We start from the raw sequence: 20,825 nt of genomic DNA, 5'->3' as shown, positions 1-20,825 counted from the left end.
CTCTGTTCTTTCTGTAGGCATTTAATAAAATGTTCTAGAGTAGGTTTTGTTCTTCCAGTTGATTGTACAAATGCATTGTGCCACCCTTCTACTGCGTTGTTAGTTTTAGATTCACCATTTAGGGTGCTTCTGTAAATGTTCCACCAGGGTATTAGGAATTTGGGGTTTCTTCTGTGGCCAGATCTGTGGAGTCTGCCTACCCAGGTGTCTTCAAAGTAGTCGAGAAATGGACTTAACTTAGCTTCATTTTGTTTGTAGAAGGGGCTGTCTATAAGAATGTTGTAGTGTTCTGCTACGTCTGTTTCTGGGACATAAGCAAGTGCAATGAGTTTTTTTATTTGGAAAGCAAAAGATGAGTTAGTAGCATATTCTACACTTAGGGTAGTTTTTTGTAGATGTCTCCATAAACACTGGTTTAAATGATAGTAGCAGCCTTGAATGCAGGTATGGGGGTGGATTTTTAGGATTGTTGAGAGCATTGCTTGCTCAAAATCTAAAATGATTTTTTCAGGAGAAAAATCATTTGTTTTTTGTTTAATAATATTTAATAATTCCATATATGTGGAATTATTTTTGTTTGGTAATAGTGCATATAGTAGTGGTATGTTGCAGTTGTGGTAGAGGCCATGTACTGTCTATAATTGGAAAAATGGTTTGGGACAGATGTTAAATGTTCCATCCATCATCCAATATTGGCTTTGCTGAAGTTTAACTAAATTCATATTTGTACCAAAAATTATAAGTCTTTTGTCATTGTTTTCGTTGTCGTAAACTATAAATGGTTGTTTGTTTAACATTATAATTTGGTTAGCATTTAAGTTTATATCATGATATGTTCTGGGAGATGGTGTGGTAGTAGTAGTAGCTTTTTTAGTTCGTGCTATAGTTCTTTTTACGGAGAGAATATTTGGCATTTGGGTTGTGGCAGTTTTAGGGATTTTAGGAATGGCTTCTTTTAATATGACATTTGTTTGCTTTTGGGAACCTGTACTTGCCTCTTTTATATTTTCCAAAGCTGTTCTAACTTCTATTTCAGTTACATTTGGTGGATGATTGTGTTCCCTAGTATACAGTACTGTAGCTTCTCTAGTTGTTGCTCTTCCATAGCACTTGTTAGAATAATATTTACAACATTTCTTGTGTATAAGTGTAACCCATGTAGCACAGTAATAGTTTTCCTTTCTGGCTGGTAACAAATTCAGCTCCTTCTGTCATTTTGTACTTTGTATATCTAAAAAACATATACATAATAGTTAATGTTAAATAAAAAGTGATAATTAATCTAAGTTAGTGATAAGTAGGAATGTATACTTATGTGTTTTATAAATCACTGCAAAATTAGGATCTGCTTTATTCTTTTGTTGGGGATACTTGTTTGTGATGTTGTTGTAGCTGTTATGAAAAACATGAAAATAGTATATTATTAAAAAATGTTTGTGTATATTTACAATGTTACAGCTAATTTCGACTAGAAAAGTGGATACTAATAAGTGTAGATTTATGATTTACATTGTGAACATACTTACATTTTTATTTTTGTTGGTCTTTGCCAGTATAGTTGTTTCTTCGGCTTCTGGAGAGTAGTTTGTAGTGTTATCTTAAAAAAATAAGGAAAATATGTGTTAGAATATTCACCATGTTGGTAGGTTTTTAACAGATAATCAGGTAATTATGTGCTTTAATATACTTACTTAGTGAATTGTATATTTATTATTCCGATTTTGGAGATCTGTATAATTTCTGTATATCTATTTGTAGTGTTAGCTCTGTAAAAAAACAAAATATAATACAAACTGATTAGAACAAGTGAAAATGTTTGTATGTTTTTTCCACCTTTATTTCAGTTTACAAATACTTACTTAGTAAAATGTTATGTAGAAATAGTAATGATGTCCTTAGTTCATTAGTAGTGCAGTTTTCAGTAGTAGAATCTGGAGAATAAAATGAAATATGTTGGAAAAATGTCATACTTTCAGTGTGTTTAGATTTATTTTCAAATAATTAAAAACTGTCAATTTACTTACATAGTTATTAAAAATTGTATTCCTATGATTTTGTTCACAGTTATTTTGTGTAGAATATTCTGTAGTCGTAGTATCTATAAAAAAATGTTATATATTATTTATTTGCATGTTAAGTAGTACGAATAGAAAAGGAGCACTGGGTATTTAGCAGGTAAGTAAGTAGTAGTAGCAATTAATGCAGTTTCTATTTTATTTACTTACTTTGAAGATGTAATTCTAGGTTGATAGTCTTGATTTTCTTGCTGTTGTGCAGCAATTCGGAGAGAGATGAATCTCCTTCAGTGACTTTTAGCAAGTAGTTTGTGTTTAGAGTTTAATTGTTTATATAGGGGAGTGTCATCAGTAATTAGTTTGCTATTGGTTTATTTAAAAAATCAGGGTTGTGATTGGTTAGTTAGTATATTTGAATTTCAGTTGTGATTACTTTGTAATAGAAGTGAAAAATCAAATACATTTGAAAATTATAAAAATTAGCATAGATTATTTTTATATGTGTAGGTGATATAATGATACAAATAGTATAGTTTAGAAGATGTAATAGTGTGACAATAGTGTTAATTTAAGTAGTGTGTGTTTATTTAGATGTTAAAACATATAAAAAGTTAAATAAGTGTGCAAAGAGATGTATTTAAAAAGTCGATATTGTAGAAAATCCGATATGTTAGTTCACAATATTTTTGATGTCGATATTATATATAATGTCTATATATTTTTTAGAAGGCGATATTTTTGTTTACCGATGTAAAAGTAGTCGATATCAATGTAAACAATGTTTGTGTATGTCGACATTATGATATCGATATTTTTGTACATCTCTAGTTAAGTATAGGAAGTCGATAATAGTGATTTCGATATATTTGTTCCGATATTATTGTGTGTCGATATTCTGAATTTCGATAATTAGTCAGGCATTCTAAAATGACATCACTGATGAAATTACTGATGACATCATCCACGTGACAATCTGATACACCTCATCATACACTAGTGTAACCTTTTATCACTCACTGTAAAATACAGAGTACCATATTTGAATCCATTGACACAGCAATACAAGTATCTAAAAACCCACTCAGTGATTCCTAAGTCTACACACACAACTACCCATTTAACAACAGAATCACTTATACATGCAGTCACTAATTAATAGAACACTATCAAACGCACTTATACACATATATAGACATTGACACATCAGCAGTCATCTTAGTCGGTTATGCAGTCATCCTACTCACTCATGAAAAAAATATAATCACACTTACATTTACTCACTTACACAATTATACACACAACACCTCATATATTCAAACACATAGGAACTCATAGTTAATATGTTAAAAAATCACCATTACAATTATACACTCATTCATATAGTTACTCTCACAATCACTGACATTTACTTATTTATAAACACCAACTCTCACATACAATGCCTTTTATTTTTTTTACTTTGTTGAAGATGAACAACTAAAACATTCACTAACCAACACACAAATAAATACACTTAGTCACCCAAACAACGGTTTCCACATGCACTCTTAAACCTATGCACCTCGTCAATCAACCATTCACACATCTATGCATAGAGTTACACACACAGAGACAGTGATGTACACATTCACATAGTTTAGGTACTAATCCATGTATTAAATGAGACACATTTCATTACTCACTTAAATAGACAGTCAGACAGCTACTAAATCCTCCATTCAGGCAGTTCTATATCCACTCAATCTTCAATACAGATTGGTATATATATATATGTAATGCATATTTAAATTTCAAAGTAAACCACATTCACTGAATGGTGTCATTTGAGATGTCATCAGTGATGTCATCAGTGATGTCACTGACCATGGCATGAATGATGTAATATGTGACATCATCAGCAATGCATTGTGGGTGCTTGAGTTATAGTTAGCAGAACTAACTATAACGGACGAATTTCTATGGTTTTGTACAAGTGAAATATCCAGCTAACTATAACACACCTGAAACCCATGTTTTTTTCTGTGAAAAGCAGTGGCTTCACTGGAAGGCGAGGCAGTTCCCACGGCTGTGGTAGAACCGGCGCCACAGTAAAGCAGCGGACGGATTGGTGTGAAGCCGCGAGAAATTTGTTTTCGGGACTGAAGGAGGAAGCAGCATAGTGTGAGGGGTTACTTGAAGCCCGGTCGCACAGAGCTGAGTGCAATAATTCATTCGTCAGAAATCCTAAGAATATACGTGCACAGATCATGGCCGCCACAGATGTGGTCAGATCCCGTGAGGAGGCGGCTATCGAAATGTTCGACGATACTCCTATTGCCAACAATAACCCCATGGCGCAGGCCACGCCATCTAACATGGGGAGCAACGTGATGAAAGAACTATTCAAGAAACTAGAAAAAGTCATGCGTATGGAACAGGCAAAATGGTGGGAAAGGAAATCACTGTCCCGCTATTTGGAAGTTGAACGCGTTCCCCGGGGCTTAAGGATTATGCTAGCCCCCAGCTTTGAAAACCAGGACCCAGCAATGTTAAACGAATGGGCAAGATGCAATTTGGACTCTTCGAGCAGACTGCTCAGAATACTGGTCAAATATGCGGAGAGTGATGGAGTGAAGCTGGGGGTTACGATAAGTGACGTAAATGAACAAATCAAGAAGCTTAATGATGCAGAACAGGAAAAACGATTGCGTGATTTAATGACACAACGACTCACCAAGGAAGAGGAGGTAATCAAAAGAAGAAAGACCTTCAAATTTCAGAGGGACAAACTAGATTACCAAAACGGTCGTATTTTTACCTTTTCAAAGAAGTATGACCAACCAAAGGGAATGACCGGACCTCGTTCTACAGGTACAGAGCAAAACAGTAATAAGGGCATCAGCCCTTCTACTTCGGATTCAAACTTAAGTTCCATTCCAGGAACATAGTGACAGACCTCCTTTCAGTGTAATGTAACCCTTGAAACACATATTCAAAAATAGAAACTGAAATTTAAAAAAAAATGGAGATACCCATATCAGTTACAACAAGCAATTCAGTAATTCCACCATCTATATGCACATCCAGTCATTCACCAACAGTTCTATATAGTCACTCATACATATACTCACTTATCATATGAAGTGATACACCTATACATCCTGTTACACACCGACAGTCATCCAAAAGTTACTCACACACATACTCACACGTGCAAATAAACTATTGAACATCCATTTATTTGAATATAGAGTTATACACACACTTCCACCTTACTTGTATTGAAAATTACACATATTTATTCTCTTAAACAATCACTTATAGAAACACATACTTATTTAAACAGGAACTCTTACAATCTCTTACTCTCACATATACTCACTTATATACATCAATATTCACATATACTAGATTAAAACATATGTAGTTACTGATAAAGACACTAGTGAGACAGTCATTCACTCACTAACAAACACATATACACACTCATCCATCCATACAGTCCTGCACATATGCTGTCTTCAAAACACATACAAACAGCGAGTCAGTCACTCATGCATCTATGTGCTAAGTAATACCCCCACCAAACCATATAGACACTCATACTGATACTAAGAGAAACATCTAATAACCCATATACATACGCATGTAGCTACTTACCAACACATGTAGCCACTTATAAACAAAGTGAAACAATAATATATATATTTAAATATTTAAACATTACTCACTAATATTTATTTTTCAGAAAGACACATATTCACTGGATGGTGTCATCAGTGATGTCATGAGTGATGTCACTGACCATGTCATGAGTGATGTAATATGTGACGTCATCAGCAGTGCATTGCACGCGCAAGTTATAGTGAGTCCAACTAACTATAACGTGGAATTTCATTGGTTTTATATCAGTAAAATTTCCAGCTAACTATAACTGGTTTTGTCAGTGAATTTAATAGGTTTTTTAAATGCTAATTCCTAACTATAACTGGTGTGAAACCTATGGTTTTTTCAGTGAATATATATATATATATATATATATATATATATATATATATATATATATATATATATATATATATATATATATATTCCGTGTCACAAAAACGCTTGAAAAGCGAACAATGCACTCTTAGTCCAGCATAAATCACCTTCTTCAAACCAAAAGATCGTATTTCATATTTTCAGCATTTTATTCGAGCATGACAACAGTGCATGGAACCAACCCAACGCGTTTCACCGAACACTCGGCTTGATCATGGGTGAATTGTGTTCCTCAAAAACATAATTAAATAAAGTTTCACATACCACTTCCTAGTATGAACATAGACAAAGGACTAAGATTCGTATCAAAATGGCGCGGCCATATTGGAACAGTGTCCTAATAGTGAAGTTGACAACAATTCTATCATTAAGACTGTTTTGACAACATTAAAGACCATGGAAGGGAATTTTAAACATCTTGCTCTTTAACCATGCAGGTTTGTTGTATTATCAATTGATTATCACCATCAATCATAGACAAAAAGTTCAAGTTGGTAAGTCCCAAGTGGGAAATTTGGCAAACCAGATTCAGTATAATACCCAAGTGAGGTAGTTTCAAAATAGTATCTGTATAAGTTGCCCATTAATAAATTTCGAACATTCAATCTTCTTCAGCAGATAATACCTGTATGAAAAAAAGCAAGCTATTGAGTTTTGAATTACGCTATCAATCCTAATTAATTCGAATCAAAGCAGTGCATAACAAACAATTAAAAAATAAAGTGATAAACATAAATTGTGAGTTAAAAACATGAGAAGCACAAACAGGAGACTACATAACACACGTATAATCATATGTGTTTGAATTCTGATTTTAGTTCCAGTAGTTTACTCGCCCAAGTGCCATTTCAATTCCTCTTCAGAGTTCAGCCCACCAGGTATGCGGGTGTCTAGGTCCAGAATTTATTTGCTCTCTAGCTGTCGTAGTATACGTATTCTATCTCCACCTTTTTTCATGGAGGGTATTTTATCAATCACAAAGAACTTAAGCAGATTGCGATTGCTCCGATGCAGTTCTTCAAAGTGTCTGGCTACTGGTTAATTCTGATCTTTATTTTCAATTGCCCGCATATGTTCCAAAATACGTTTCTTAGCAGGAAACATCGTGCTTCCTACGTATTTTTTGGAACATGGGCATACAAGAATATACACCACATACTCGGATAGACAGGTTGAATGTTGTTTAATAGACTTTTCTCTATCTTCAATTGGATAATATACTGATTTAACATTCTGGCTGAACTTACATGCCTTGCATGTCATGCACGTGAAAAAGCCCTGTATATCAGATGTTCTTCCTTGTTTGGTGGTAATTTCGTTTTTACTTAGTCTATCTTTGAGGGAATCTGCTTTCCGATATGTGATGCTAGGATTGCAGCCTACTACACTAGTCAACGTAGGTTCAGTTTTTAATACATTCCAGTGCTTTGGAGGACACAGCTAAAAAACTACAGTGCCAAGAAGGCCATGTGTGGCCACACCGAAGGAGGGCAGGTGCTGGTTATAAATTATACAACATACTGCCACTTCACCTTTCGACCTGCAGCCACTGAAGAAGAGAGTATGTTAAACTCTCAAAACGCGTTTGGCATCTGAAACAGATTGAAAGCACGCTCCTGTTCGAAATCCACGAGCATGTGACAATAAAGCGGTGTTTGGTAAAATCAACTTCCAAGTGGCCAGTCTAATTTTGGGGGTCCTGGACTGTGTTGCATGTTAGCGGCCTCCCTGGTCGCGGACTTGGCCCTTCGAGTGAAACTTCGACCTTCGCTGACACCATGACTGGGTACAGCGTTTATGGCGGAAGGGGAGCGGACGCTATCCAGGCTTGCGTGCGAGCCTGCACCATATTGCCTCAATAAAGCAGCGTGGATAGAGAGCAGGACACTTGACTTTCACCCACTTGGGATGTGAACATGGTTTTATATTGATGAAGTGCGCATCCACTTGGAGGACACAGCTAAAAAACTACAGTGCCCAGAAGGCCATGTGTGGCCACGCCCAAGGAGAGCAGGTGCTGGTTATAAATTATACAACATACTGCCACTTCACCTTTCGACCTGCAGCCACTGAAGAAGAGAGTATGTTAAACTCTCGAAACGCGTTTGGCATCTGAAACAGATTGAAAGCACGCTCCTGTTCGAAATCCACGGGCATGTGACAATAAAGCGAATCAACTTCCGAGTGGCCAGTCTAATTTTGGGGGTCCTGGATTGTGTTGCATATATGTAGATATATATATTTTACAACTTCCTAAGTGGTTCGATTTTAAGTCCTTGTAGTCATTATTTTCCATTGGAGGGTGTTGTAATATCAGTGGTGCTGGACTTACTACTGCCTATTTTTGGCAGTAGTAGGTTTGCACTTGTAAATTTGGCTCCACCCTTTGTTTCAGGGGGTTAAGACATGTAAGCCTACACTTTTGAGCAACTTTACATACGTAAATATTGAACACCCAAAGGTAATAAAGTTGCTCAAACGTTTTGGAGTAAACTTACAGGTGTAGATTTACTCACGTGAGTGTTTACATTTCTGAATAGGCGCCGAAATCACGGGCTAAGCATGATGTGTGTGTGAATGCCTGAGCAGGCGTATAAGCGCTACTGTGTCAATATACATGACAGTTTACATGCACTTGTGTGTGATAGTGTGATAACTTAAGTATGTATTTATGAAAGAACATTTCTGAATGTATGTCTGTGACACAATAAATGTAAAGCATTTACAAAGTATGATGTGAAATCTAAGTGCACGTTCAGTGTTAAAGGTAAGCGCAAGGCGTGCGTCGTAGTTCCTGGCTAACAAAGCGCACAAAAGAAGTAGGTAATTCAAACGAGCCAAGTGTAAAAGTTCCTTGTCTGTGTCTATTTATATTCAACTGTATAAATCCACCTCGCATGAATAAACTCGTGTTAACATTCAAAACGGTGCAGCTCAAACAAACTCTTAACAGAACGACTAGTATTTCAATATCTTTACGTTTCATATTTTAAAATGTCTTAGAAAAGTATTAAGCATGGAATTAGGCTTTTCAAAACATGACATACCTAGCAGTCTGATTGAAGCTAATATACAGAAACCATTTGCAATTTCAAATTATAGTTAGACAAAATGAATTCCGAGTTACTTTCATGTGAGTACCGTACTTTTCTTTTATTGGGACACATGACACAATTACTGTTGATGTTAAAGACTTGGTTCACTGAGTTTTTCGCATTCCGACTGCAAGTAAAATTCATAAAGCATTCATTTATTTAGATGAGGTTTAACAAAAGGCTTTCTGCTTTTCTGTTGAACCATTTGCTTTTACAGAATAGCTTTGAAAATAGCTTCTGAACATGTTCTCTTTGGAAAAGCTGTGGAATGAGACAATCAAGCGTGCATAGAAAAAAGTTATATATTTGAGAACGCCAGGCGTGGAGGGGATACGTATGGCAAAAAACAGATATGTCTGTTACTAATAAAATAAAGCGACTAGTTGCGGGGGTAGGAGGGATTGGGGGGGGGGGGTCAAAGGGCCTCTAAAACCCCTGGGCCCCAGTGTTGCTGCAGCTTCTGCTTCACTTTTTATTTATTCCATAATTTTTGGGGAACAGCCTGGTATCCTCGAATGAGGAAGTGACCATTACGTGAAGTGCCGAACTGGCATTGATAGGATGAAATGGATGGCTTTGATGAAGAATTCTTATTGGCAACCCTTCACTATTTCTTCACGATTTAGGTTTTAAAGGTTACAGCTTTAAGATCTAAGCTGAATTACATAGCCTCTCAATCTTGCGACGGATCCTATAAATCCCTTTTTTGCATGATCTGGCTTCAGTTTGGCACAAATGGAAGAATATTTTCAAAACGTTTAATGGAAGTCTTAAGCTTTGTGAGTTTGTAAAAGGAGGTGTTTATGTAAAGTTGCTTTTGAATTGAGATATTGCCAACTAAATTCATCAGTGACGAAATCAACAAATATGATAGGACTCTCTAGCAGTGAAAGACGAATGGAGAAAAGGCTTACGATAAGTCTAAAGATATTGGGGCAGATTTACAAGCCCCTTGCCCCAACAGGTGCCTCACTTTTTGGGACACAACGGCTGCACTTTTTAGTGCCCGATATTTACAAGGACAGGAAAAGTCAACCTGCGTGACTTTTCTGGTTCTTATAAATATGGCCCCTTTACACACAGCACTTTGCGTGAAAGGGGCGTTCCATGGGTGTTGCTGTGGGTGTTACCATGCAACACCCATGGAACCAGACATCGTGAACCTGGAAATGCGTCTCCCTTGTTGTGCCTCCCTACACCTCCCATGGGAGGTGTAGGGAGGCACAGCAAGGAGAAATGTATTGAAAAAGCCATTTCCGATTGTTTATGTGCAGAAAGGGAACCCTTCCTGCAAATAAACAATCTCCCCAGGACGGAGGAATCCTTGCACCATGGTGCAAGGGTGCCCGTGCCGACACATGGCAGCAGTTTGTGCGCCAGCACAAGGGAAAGCACAGAGATGCCACATATTGTTGTAAATATGTTACATCTCCGTGCTTTGAAAGTGACTCAGTGTAGTTCAGCCAAATGGCTTGCAGCATGCACTGAGTCACTTTCTTTGCAAATCTGCCCCATTATATGTACCTGCAATTTTTTGCCTCAAAGTGTCTCCACCATCAGTTTATCACCCTGAAAATGAGTGAGTGAGTTTTCAGACCCACTCGGTACCAGATTCTGTGTGTATCCCAGTACCCTTGCACCCCCAACCCAACAGACTCTAATCAGGTCCAGATTTGTCAAGATTTTGTGTAGCCCTTGCACCACGCAATGGGGCACAAGGGTGAATAAAAACCTAAGTGTTGGAAGGTGGTTTATTAGTAGGTGAAGGTAGGTACCTACAGCTAGTAATAACACCACAGTCACAAATGAGGTCCAGTCAAGAGTCAATAAATTGATCCGAGCTCCACTCTTAGGAGCTTGACTGAGGAGCAGAAAGGCTTAACTTAGGAGACAGGTGTGTAAAGCATTTAATAACACCATAACAGTAGAAAGTAAAACACAACACCAATTTATAAACATAGAGAATATTTTTATCTCTGAAATGACTCCATAACAACAAAAATCCAATGCAGGGAACCGTATATATAATTTTTTAAAGTTTACATTGAAAAATGTGCTTTCCAGCACCTAAAAGTGAAAAGCACTAAGCACAGCTTCCTGGTCAGGCTGGACCGCGACAAAGTGAAAATTTCAGGCCAACCAGGATGGAGTGCAGGTCGGGTACAATTAACGGTAGGGCCCGGTCAAGTTTTTATCTTTTAACCTAGGCACTTATTGGAGCATTTTCTGTCAACGTCGAGCAGCCGTCTTTGGCAATATGGTTTCCAGTTTGACCGCAGGGACATACTGCAGCATGATGCCTCAGTGAGATAGGGGATGTGTTTATCTTTGTAGTTGACATCAAAGAGCTCTGGAGCTTTCAGCGGGGCAAAGCTGCAAGTCAGGTCGAGTCGCAGTTCGCTGTCGTCGTCACGACTCTCATCGTCGAGGCCCGTGGACTTATGGAGGATATCCCCAAAAGTTGTCCGAACTTTTGGAATTTTTTCTGGATGGTCTCTTGAAGGTATTTGAGGGTCCACAGCACCAATAGAGGGCCCAGGAGCTCTTGTTTGCCTCTATGGAACTACAATTCTCACAATTCAAGTTGTCGAATCCAGCAAAGTCCAGCTGAAGCTGGTCACCTCGGTTTGTCCTCATTGGAGATGATGTAGGTGACTCCTTTAAGCACTTTTTTTTCCTGCTGTTGATCAGGGAGTCCATTATTTAATCTTTAATCTTGGTAGCAATGCAAATTCCTCTTTTGTGAAGCCTTCAGTGTGCAGCAGGTGCAGTTGTGATTACATTCCTCTGTTTGTGCAGACTAAGGGTTAAGCAGGGCAGTCCTTCTTCTTTTGATGTCTTCAAGCAGGGATCTGAGGTGCTGTGCAGCTCTCCCATATTTATTCCAGATTCTGGGCTGGCAAGGGTTGGCACCCGCAACCACTGGGGTTCAAGTTACCACCTTCTGTGATGACCACAAGTGTGGCATGTTATTGTCCCAGCACATCTCAGTCTGAATTAAAATGGAGCATATGTTTTCTGCGAATTCAAGTCTGGCTAACCCAAACCACAGGATTGGCTAATGTTTCCCTACACTCCCCTTCTTGCCCCTCTGGTAATTGAATTAGAGGGTCTCCCATCTGGCTGGGGGTGCAGAAAGTGGAGATGGACCTGTTTCTGTAGTAGCTGAGCTTCTCCCTTTCAGGACCAAACTGGCTACCCACCCCCATCTTGTGCTGGCTTTCACAGGCGATTCAGAAAAGGGGGTGGTGATGAACAGAGTGTCTGAATTAAGCAGACAACTCTTACCCAGTCCAAAGATCAGGGCTTGATCCATCACCGTTATTTATCTCACTGCACCATCCCAGCTCAGAACCTGGCTATATGCAAATCAGTCTGTCCCTGGCCCAGTGCATCATGGGAACAGGGCAGACTAAACTACCAAGCCAATTCTTCACCAGAAAGGAGACAAGCTACCGGGGACCGGTTTCTGGCATTTCAGCCTTCTTCGGCCCGGCTTGCTTGAATCCTGATGGTGCACCACTCTTACCCAGTCCAAAGATCAGGGCTTGATCCATCACTGTTTTTTAGCTCACTGCACCATCCCAGCTCAGAACCTGGCTACATTCAAATTAGTCTGTTCCTGTCCCAGTGCATGATGGAAGTAGCTTGTCTCCTTTCTGGTGAAGAATTGGCTTGGTAGTTTAGTTCCCTGTTCCCATCATGCACTGGGACAGGAACAGACTAATTTGCATGTAGCCAGGTTCTGAGCTGGGATGATGCAGTGAGCTAAAAAACGGTGATTGATCAAGCCCTGATCTCTGGACTGGGTAAGAGTGGTCTGCTTAATTCAGACACTCTGTTCATCACCACCCCTTTTCTGAATCATTTTGTCCACCATAAGCGTGGAAGGGTATACTCAGATGTGATTCCCTTGCTCATTGCACCATCAGGATTCAAGCAAGCCGGGCCGAAGACGGCTGAAATGCCAGAAACCGGTCCCCGGAAGCTTGTTTCCTTCCCAGTATAAGAATTAGCTTGGTAGTTTGGTTTGCCCTGTTCCCATCATGCACTGGGACAGGAACAGACTAATTTGCATGTAGCCAGGTTCTGAGCTGGGATGGTGCAGTGAGCTAAAAAATGGTGATGGATCAAGCCCTGATCTTTGGACTGGGTAAGAGTGGTCTGCTTAATTCAGACACTCTGTTCATCACCACCCCTTTTCTGAATCATTTTGTCCACCATAAGCGTGGAAGGGTATACTCAGATATGAGTCCCTTGCTCATTGCACCATCAGGATTCAAGCAAGCCGGGCCGAAGACGGCTGAAATGCCAGAAACCGGTCCCCGGAAGCTTGTTTCCTTCCCAGTATAAGAATTGGCTTGGTAGTTTGGTTTGCCCTGTTCCCATCATGCACTGGGACAGGAACAGACTAATTTGCATGTAGCCAAGTTCTGAGCTGGGATGGTGCAGTGAGCTAAAAAATGGTGATGGATCAAGCCCTGATCTTTGGACTGGGTAAGAGTGGTCTGCTTAATTCAGACACTCTCTTCATCACCACCCCTTTTCTGAATCATTTTGTCCACCATAAGCGTGGAAGGGTATACTCAGATGTGAGTCCTCTGCTCATTGCACCATCAGGATTCAAGCAAGCCGGGCTGAAGACGGCTGAAATGCCAGAAACCGGTCCCCGGAAGCTTGTTTCCTTCCCAGTATAAGAATTGGCTTGGTAGTTTGGTTTGCCTTGTTCCCATCATGCACTGGGACAGGAACAGACTAATTTGCATGTAGCCAGGTTCTGAGCTGGGATGGTGCAGTGAGCTAAAAAACGGTGATGGATCAAGCCCTGATCTTTGGACTGGGTAAGAGTGGTCTGCTTAATTCAGACACTCTGTTCATCACCACCCCTTTTCTGAGGCTTTCACGGGCAGCAGATCTCCTCCCACCAAATGGTCTCTTTGTCGCAGCCCAGTCCACTTCACACATAATCAGGAGCAACTTGGTTCACCCTGTCAAAGGCTGGTCAATCAGAAGAGGCTGCTACATGGCTACTTTAGATACCTTCAGGAAAGCAAGTTCTACAACTACTTTTCTGCAATAGTTATAATAAATCTAGCCCTGCGAGTAGTTGGATTTATTGTAACTTTTTTTATACTTTGAATTATTATTCTAGCTCACTTCTAGTCAAAAGTTGGCCTTTATTAAAGTTTAATAAAGCCTTCCCATGTTAGCCTAATGAGCTAGAAACACTACAAAGGGAAATAACAAAATGTTCAGTACAGGGCATATAAAACATATTTATAATGTCCCTACTTTTAATTACAAGTCACCTACCCATGGGGGGCTTTAGGCAGATCTTGGGAGTGATTAATATCATGTAATAAAAAAGGTGGCTTTAGACTTTGGAAGTGCTTTTAAATCCAAAGTCGAATTTGGATGCAGTTGTAGTTTAAAAGCAGCCTGCAAAGCAATTCTGGCATTAAAATGACAGCAGACACCAGAGAAGTGCACACTTAAGTGCATTAAATCCACTGGAATCTCTAAACTGACATGCCCTACCCTATACTGAGAACTTACAGGTAGGTTGTTAGAACCAATTGTAATTACACCTAATTACCATACACCTAATTACAGAACACTGGTCTGGGCTTGGTTAGCTGAGCCCAGGGCACAATGGGAGTCAGTAACCATCAGTATCAGTGTCAAAAAGGAGTGTGGTCAGGGCAAAAGGGATGACTTCCTCACATTAAGTGCCCAAATACGATGCAGTAAGAAATGGCTTAGACTGTCGGAGTTTGGAATAATTTCCAACTGAGCCATTTTGATGGAGTCGGTTGGATACTATTCCAAACAGTAGTTCCGAATGGCTTACGACGGGCTCAGTGAGCCCCTCTGCTATTCAGAAGGTCTTCAGCAATCCCTCGGCCTGCTCTTTCCAGTCGAGGGATTACAATGGCAGTTACCTACTGCCTTTTTCTGCCGGCCTTTCTGACACAGAAAGGCATTGGGAAACTGTCTTTGGGGGTCAACAGCTGGCCCCGATGGGTGAAAAGCCGCTGAATAGCACCTCAAAGTGCCTGCATGGGATGAACTGCACCCCTGCTCTTTGCTATGAGAGCCTGCATTCCGTTTGGCATGCATGCTCCCATAGCAAGGTATAGGATTGGGACCGAACATAATTCGGTCACATCCTAATAGCTGGGCTGAAGCCGATGACAGGAGGTCGTTCGTGACCATTTCCAGAGCCATGTTGGACAGACTCCGGTCCATCCGCCTTCGCAATCGGGCCATAAGTGAGAATTATCAAGCTACAGAAGGCCACCTTGCGAGGCCATGCATGGCTTGATAAGTCTGGAGTAATTCAAGGCAGCACAAATGGCTGGCTTGAGTTAGTCTGTGGCAGGGAGGCATTCCATTAGTGGAGCATTGGTGTTCCTGCGCATTCACCCATGGACGTTGGCCCATTCCCATGTTTACCCCAGGTGAGGCATAATGAGGGGAAGTATATTTATTTCTTCTAGATTTTTCATCTTTTTACATATTCTGCATTCTGCAGCACAATTAGAAAGTAAGCAATGCCGCTCAGGATTGTGTTAGTGCAGGAAGGTGTCCCTGGTCAAAAACAATCCTGCCCAAAATGCAGGCTCCCTTGCACCATGACACAAGGATGCCTGAGTTGGCATAAGACAGCTATTATTACACAAATATTCTGATGCATCTGTTGGCGCAAAAGTCACGCATTGCTGGAGTCGTGTCACAAGCATGACGCAACTCCAGCAATGCATGTTGAAGCCTATACCTATCGTACTGCGTCAATCCTCATGCCTGCTTCAAGCAGGCATAAAGTTTTAATGCAGGGACATTCTAGAAGTGGCGCAGTGAAATATTGTAAATTTCACTGCATCACTTTTGCGAGGCTTTCTTGCTTGGGAAAGCCCACCCTGCATACATTATACCTGACACAGGGCATTACAACATAACGCATCTCCCTAGATTCGTCAGGCTGTAAATTGGCCGCATTGTTTACGTCGCCGCTGCATCACAAAAGAGACACAACTGCGATGCAAAAGTGTAGCAAGGAGCTTGTAAATCTGCCCCTTAGAGTGGGTATTCTTTAATGTGTTGCCTTCAAAGCAGTTTTGATCCATAATCTGTTAGATGTAAGGGCAGTTTTAGCTTGGGAGGATTCCATTTGATCCGAGAGCTAAACAAATTGTGCACAAATGATATATACGCAATGTATGGGGGTCGTGTCAGTCACACGAGAGGAATTTACAATTGTCTGATCAGCTGAATGATTCATTTTCTAGCTTAGAATATTTTGTTGTCGTGTCCTATTTTGGGAAAGATAGAGTAAAACAATACCTGAGATGCTGACAATGCTAGTATAAAATTGAAATTTACGTGGTGGTTTTGAAAAGCAGTCATTGAGGCAGCCTTTAATTTCTCAATTGCTTCCATTCGAAGACGTGTTGTATACTACTCGCCCAAGTATAATGCTCAACAAAGGTCCTTAATTGAATACCACATTATGGGAAACGTATTGCAGAGATGGAAATAAGCAATCTGAAAATGACTGATAACATGAACATTTTTCAATCAATAAACAATGATTTAAATGTGACGATTCTCGAAGATGGATTGGTGGCCATACAGGGGTTGGGTGAGTGAGCACAAATCAGTAAAAGTTTGAAGAGATTATACGTCTCGGACCAGCAGTTTTTAATCTACGGTCTGGGGACCCCTGGCAGTTAGCAACACCTACTCAGGGGACCTGCAACTGCTTAGAATATTAAATCATATTACCAGAGTAACAATGTGTATATACATAAAGAAGCAAAATGTCATATTGAAAATTTCATTAAATGCGTAGGAACTGGAAACAGGAAATTAAGTTTGTATTCTGAGACGGATTCATGGGAGCAGTGGAAGTGCATCAAGCAGACTATAGTATGGCCAATAAGTGGCCTCATGTAAATTTATAATTTAGAAAAGCTTCAACCTTTCCATTAAAATGTGGATATTTTATATTTGTTACTGAATTCAATAAAATATTTCACCAATTGTGTATTTCTTTGATAAACGCTTGTTTCAATTTTGTGTATTGTTTTGCAGTTCAAGTCATCAAAATCAAGCTAGAATAAGATCCCTAGCTTCCTGTAATGACTCAGTGGGGGTTCCTTGATTCCAATAATTCAGTGCTGGTCTACGAGTTTCAGTAATGATTGAGTGAAGGTTCACACGAGTCAAAAGGTTAAGAACAACTGTTTTAGACACTGACAATGTTGACATGTCTAAGATCTTATTACAATAGAGCCACCCAATAATCCCCTGGGGACTGGGTATAATCAACAACAAAATATAAGTGTCCCTGGAGGAACTATTTCAGATTAATCACAATCCCCTAATACTGGGCTTACTGCAATTATTGGGGAGGGGGAAGCAGAACCTTCTTGTATTTATGAGTGTGACTGTCCGGGAGAATTTCTAAATAGCCATGAGCATATTAGCTCTAGCATAGCAGAAGAAGGTTCATTGATATTAGCTAATGTAAAAGATAGAGAACCAGACACACCCCTGAATACTATTAGCCTTCTTTCTTGGAATATAGCTGGTTTGCAAAAAAAAAATGGGTATCCCCGAATGGAACGATTTTATTGGTTCATTTAATGTTTGTATGTTCTGAGAGACTTGGAGCATGGTTCCGCTCCACAAAAGTGGATATGCCACCTATTTTATCCCAGCAACCACATCAGGAAGAGGACGACCATCGGGTGGATTACACATATGGATCAGCGTAGCACTGAATTTGTCTATCACTATCCGCGATCTCTAAGGGACCCGAAGGGTGGAACTACATTAGAATTGTTCTGTATATATGCTAGAGGTTCTAAAGGAGGGCAATTGTATCCAACGATAACCCTACTTGATGAATCTCTGGCGTCTTTTCCATCAAAGGCTAAAGTGATAGTAGGAGGTGATTTTAACTGTACTTATGAACCCTTAAATGATGAAGAGTTAGTGGTATTTAATGCAGATGATTGGAAGCAATTGATTCCTCTGGTTAATTTAAAGCCTATTAAGAAGTGGTCGGGTAGAGCTATACAAATGAACGCTCTTACCCTTGAACATAATTTACGGGCACCTAATGGGCGGACTGTCTCTGATCCGGATGGGGCAATGTCATATAACAGACAGGGATGCCCTTTGCGTATTGATTATATATTGGTGGACATGCAATCTTGGGATAGTGTGGTAGATATGATGGTCAGGCCATCCCAAGACAGTGACCATAACCCACTCTGTATGAGCTTTATTTGGGGTAATAAGATTAAAGCAACAAATACTGCAAGGTTGAGCACTAAAGAAGTTATCCCTTCAAATTGCAATCGGAAGGTAAAATGGAGTAGGATCAGTTGGATATTAAATAGCATCAAAGATTTGGTACACGCAGAGATCAGAAGGCTAACAGTTAACAGCCTAATACAGTCCACTCCACAAGACTATAAACCAATGGACTCCTTTAAGATTTTAGTAGATAAAATAGGAGTCTTTTTTACCATTGAGTCGAAAAAGGGCTTTTGTAATACCAGAGTTTTAAACGGTGCCTCGTGGTATACTGCTGAGTGTAAGGCAAAGAGAAAGGCAATAACAGCTGCCATTACAAATAATGACCCTCCAGCAGTAAGGATGGCTAGAAAGGAGTACAGCAGGATCATTAAAGTAGCCAAGAGGAACTGGGAAGAGGATCATTGGCAGCAACTTAAAGCAGCTGCCTATGCAAAAGACTCAACCCAGTTTTGGAATTTGGTTAATAAAATGTAGAGAAGAGGGGCCGAGGCAATGCCAAATCATATAACAGAATGAAAGTGGCATGCCCATTTCTTTAAATTATACTGTGGGACAGCGGATCAAGAGCAACCTATGGGTGTCTATAATATTAATAACATGGAAAAACAAACCCAGCTAGAAAATTTTGTTCCCCAGGAAGTCCAGGAAGCTATTACTAACATAATACCAGGCAAGGCGGCAGGTCCGGATAGACTGCCGGGAGATTTATTCCTGTACGACCCTAAGCTTTGGTCGGACCTTAGTGCACGTCTAATGAATCTTGTTATGGTGGGACATCCGGTCCCAGAATCCTGGACAGGTGCTGAGGTCGTTACCATATACAAAAAAGGTAACAAAGAGGACCCTGCCAACTACAGACCAATAAGTCTAATCAACACAATCCAGAAGGTAGTTGGCAGGGTCATAGTCAATAGAATTGAGACATGACTCCATGAGTGCAACATCTTAACCCATTTTCAAGCGGGCTTTAGGAAAAATGTAGGCACGATGGACCAGGTTTTCAGGTTTTGTGCAGTGTATTGGAAATCTGTGACCATCGCAAAAGGTAGCTTATATTTGGCCTTCATTGATTTAAAAACAGCATTCGATGTGATTCCCCGTGCTAAACTTTGGAAGGTTTTGTTGGCCATGGGATTTCCGTGTTATCTTCTGCAGCTTGTTGTAAGGCTCCATGAAGACACCTATGCTAGAATCCGTTGGGGTAGTCAAGGTCAACTCACAGAGAGGGTGCCAGTCAGCAGAGGGGTTCGCCAGGGCTGTGTTATGGCTCCGACATTGCTCTCCCTCTTTATCAATGGGGTGGTAGACCATTTGAGGGAGGACTCTGCGGATGCCCCAGTCCTGGCAGGGGAGAAAACACCGACCCTCCTCTTTGCTGACGACACTCTCCTGATGTCTAAAACCCCATCGGGTTTACAGAAACTGCTTGACCGATTCAGTGTGTTCTGTGATGAGCGATGGTTAACAATCAATACCCTTAAAACAAAGTTGATGGTGCTAGCCCGAAGAAAGGTTAGGAAACCACATCTTACCCTAAATGGGTCCGTCTTGGAAGTGGTTGAAGAATTTGACTATCTGGGAGTCAGATTATGTAACAATATGAAATGGGATTCTCACTTAGCAAAAATGCTCCTGAATCTTAAAAGGGTTTCCGGAGTAATATTGAGGAATCAGCGTCTATCAATTAGTAGGCCAATAGGTCCAGTCCTCACAGTCTATGAAGGGAAGGCATTGGCCGCGGCAGTCTACGGCTCCGAACTGTGGGGAGGAGAAAATACAATGGACTTGGTAAAAGCTGAGAACAAGTTTGTGAGAGACCTAGTCTCACTCCCTATCTCAACCCCCCTTAGACCCCTTTATGCTGATTTGGGTAGGAGATCAATTGGGGATATAGGACACCTTCGCCCCTTGCTGTTTTGGGTGCGTCTAAGAAGAACACCCGAACTGGCTAAATACGCTTTGGTGTTGGATGAATTGATCAATTTGAATGTCTCCAATAAAATAAAATGGCTCAATAAATTAAAACAGCTGGTGATGAGTCTAGGAATGAAAGAGTTTTGGGCTTCCCAATCACCACCTCACAAATAAATTGTTAAAAATATTTTTTGGGAGTGGGTGGAGGGCGAGGAATTAAAAAGTACAAAGTATGGTTCATTGACCAACCAATTTCTGGAATTCAAACCAACTAGGAAGTTAGAGATGCTTTTGGATTATATCCAAATTCCTAGAGACAGATCACTCTACCTGAAAATGAGGTATGGTACTCTCCCGTTGAAAAAGTTTACAGCAGGCTTGGAAAGGTGTGAGAGACTATGATGTTAACTGTCCAGGCTGTTCACGTAAGATGGAGGCTTTACCACAC

Source organism: Lissotriton vulgaris, chromosome 1_1, assembly GCF_964263255.1.
Source record: "Lissotriton vulgaris chromosome 1_1, aLisVul1.2, whole genome shotgun sequence".
Taxonomy (NCBI): domain Eukaryota; kingdom Metazoa; phylum Chordata; class Amphibia; order Caudata; family Salamandridae; genus Lissotriton; species Lissotriton vulgaris.
The sequence above is the reverse complement of the archived record's forward strand: the minus strand, read 5'-3'. Positions refer to the sequence as shown.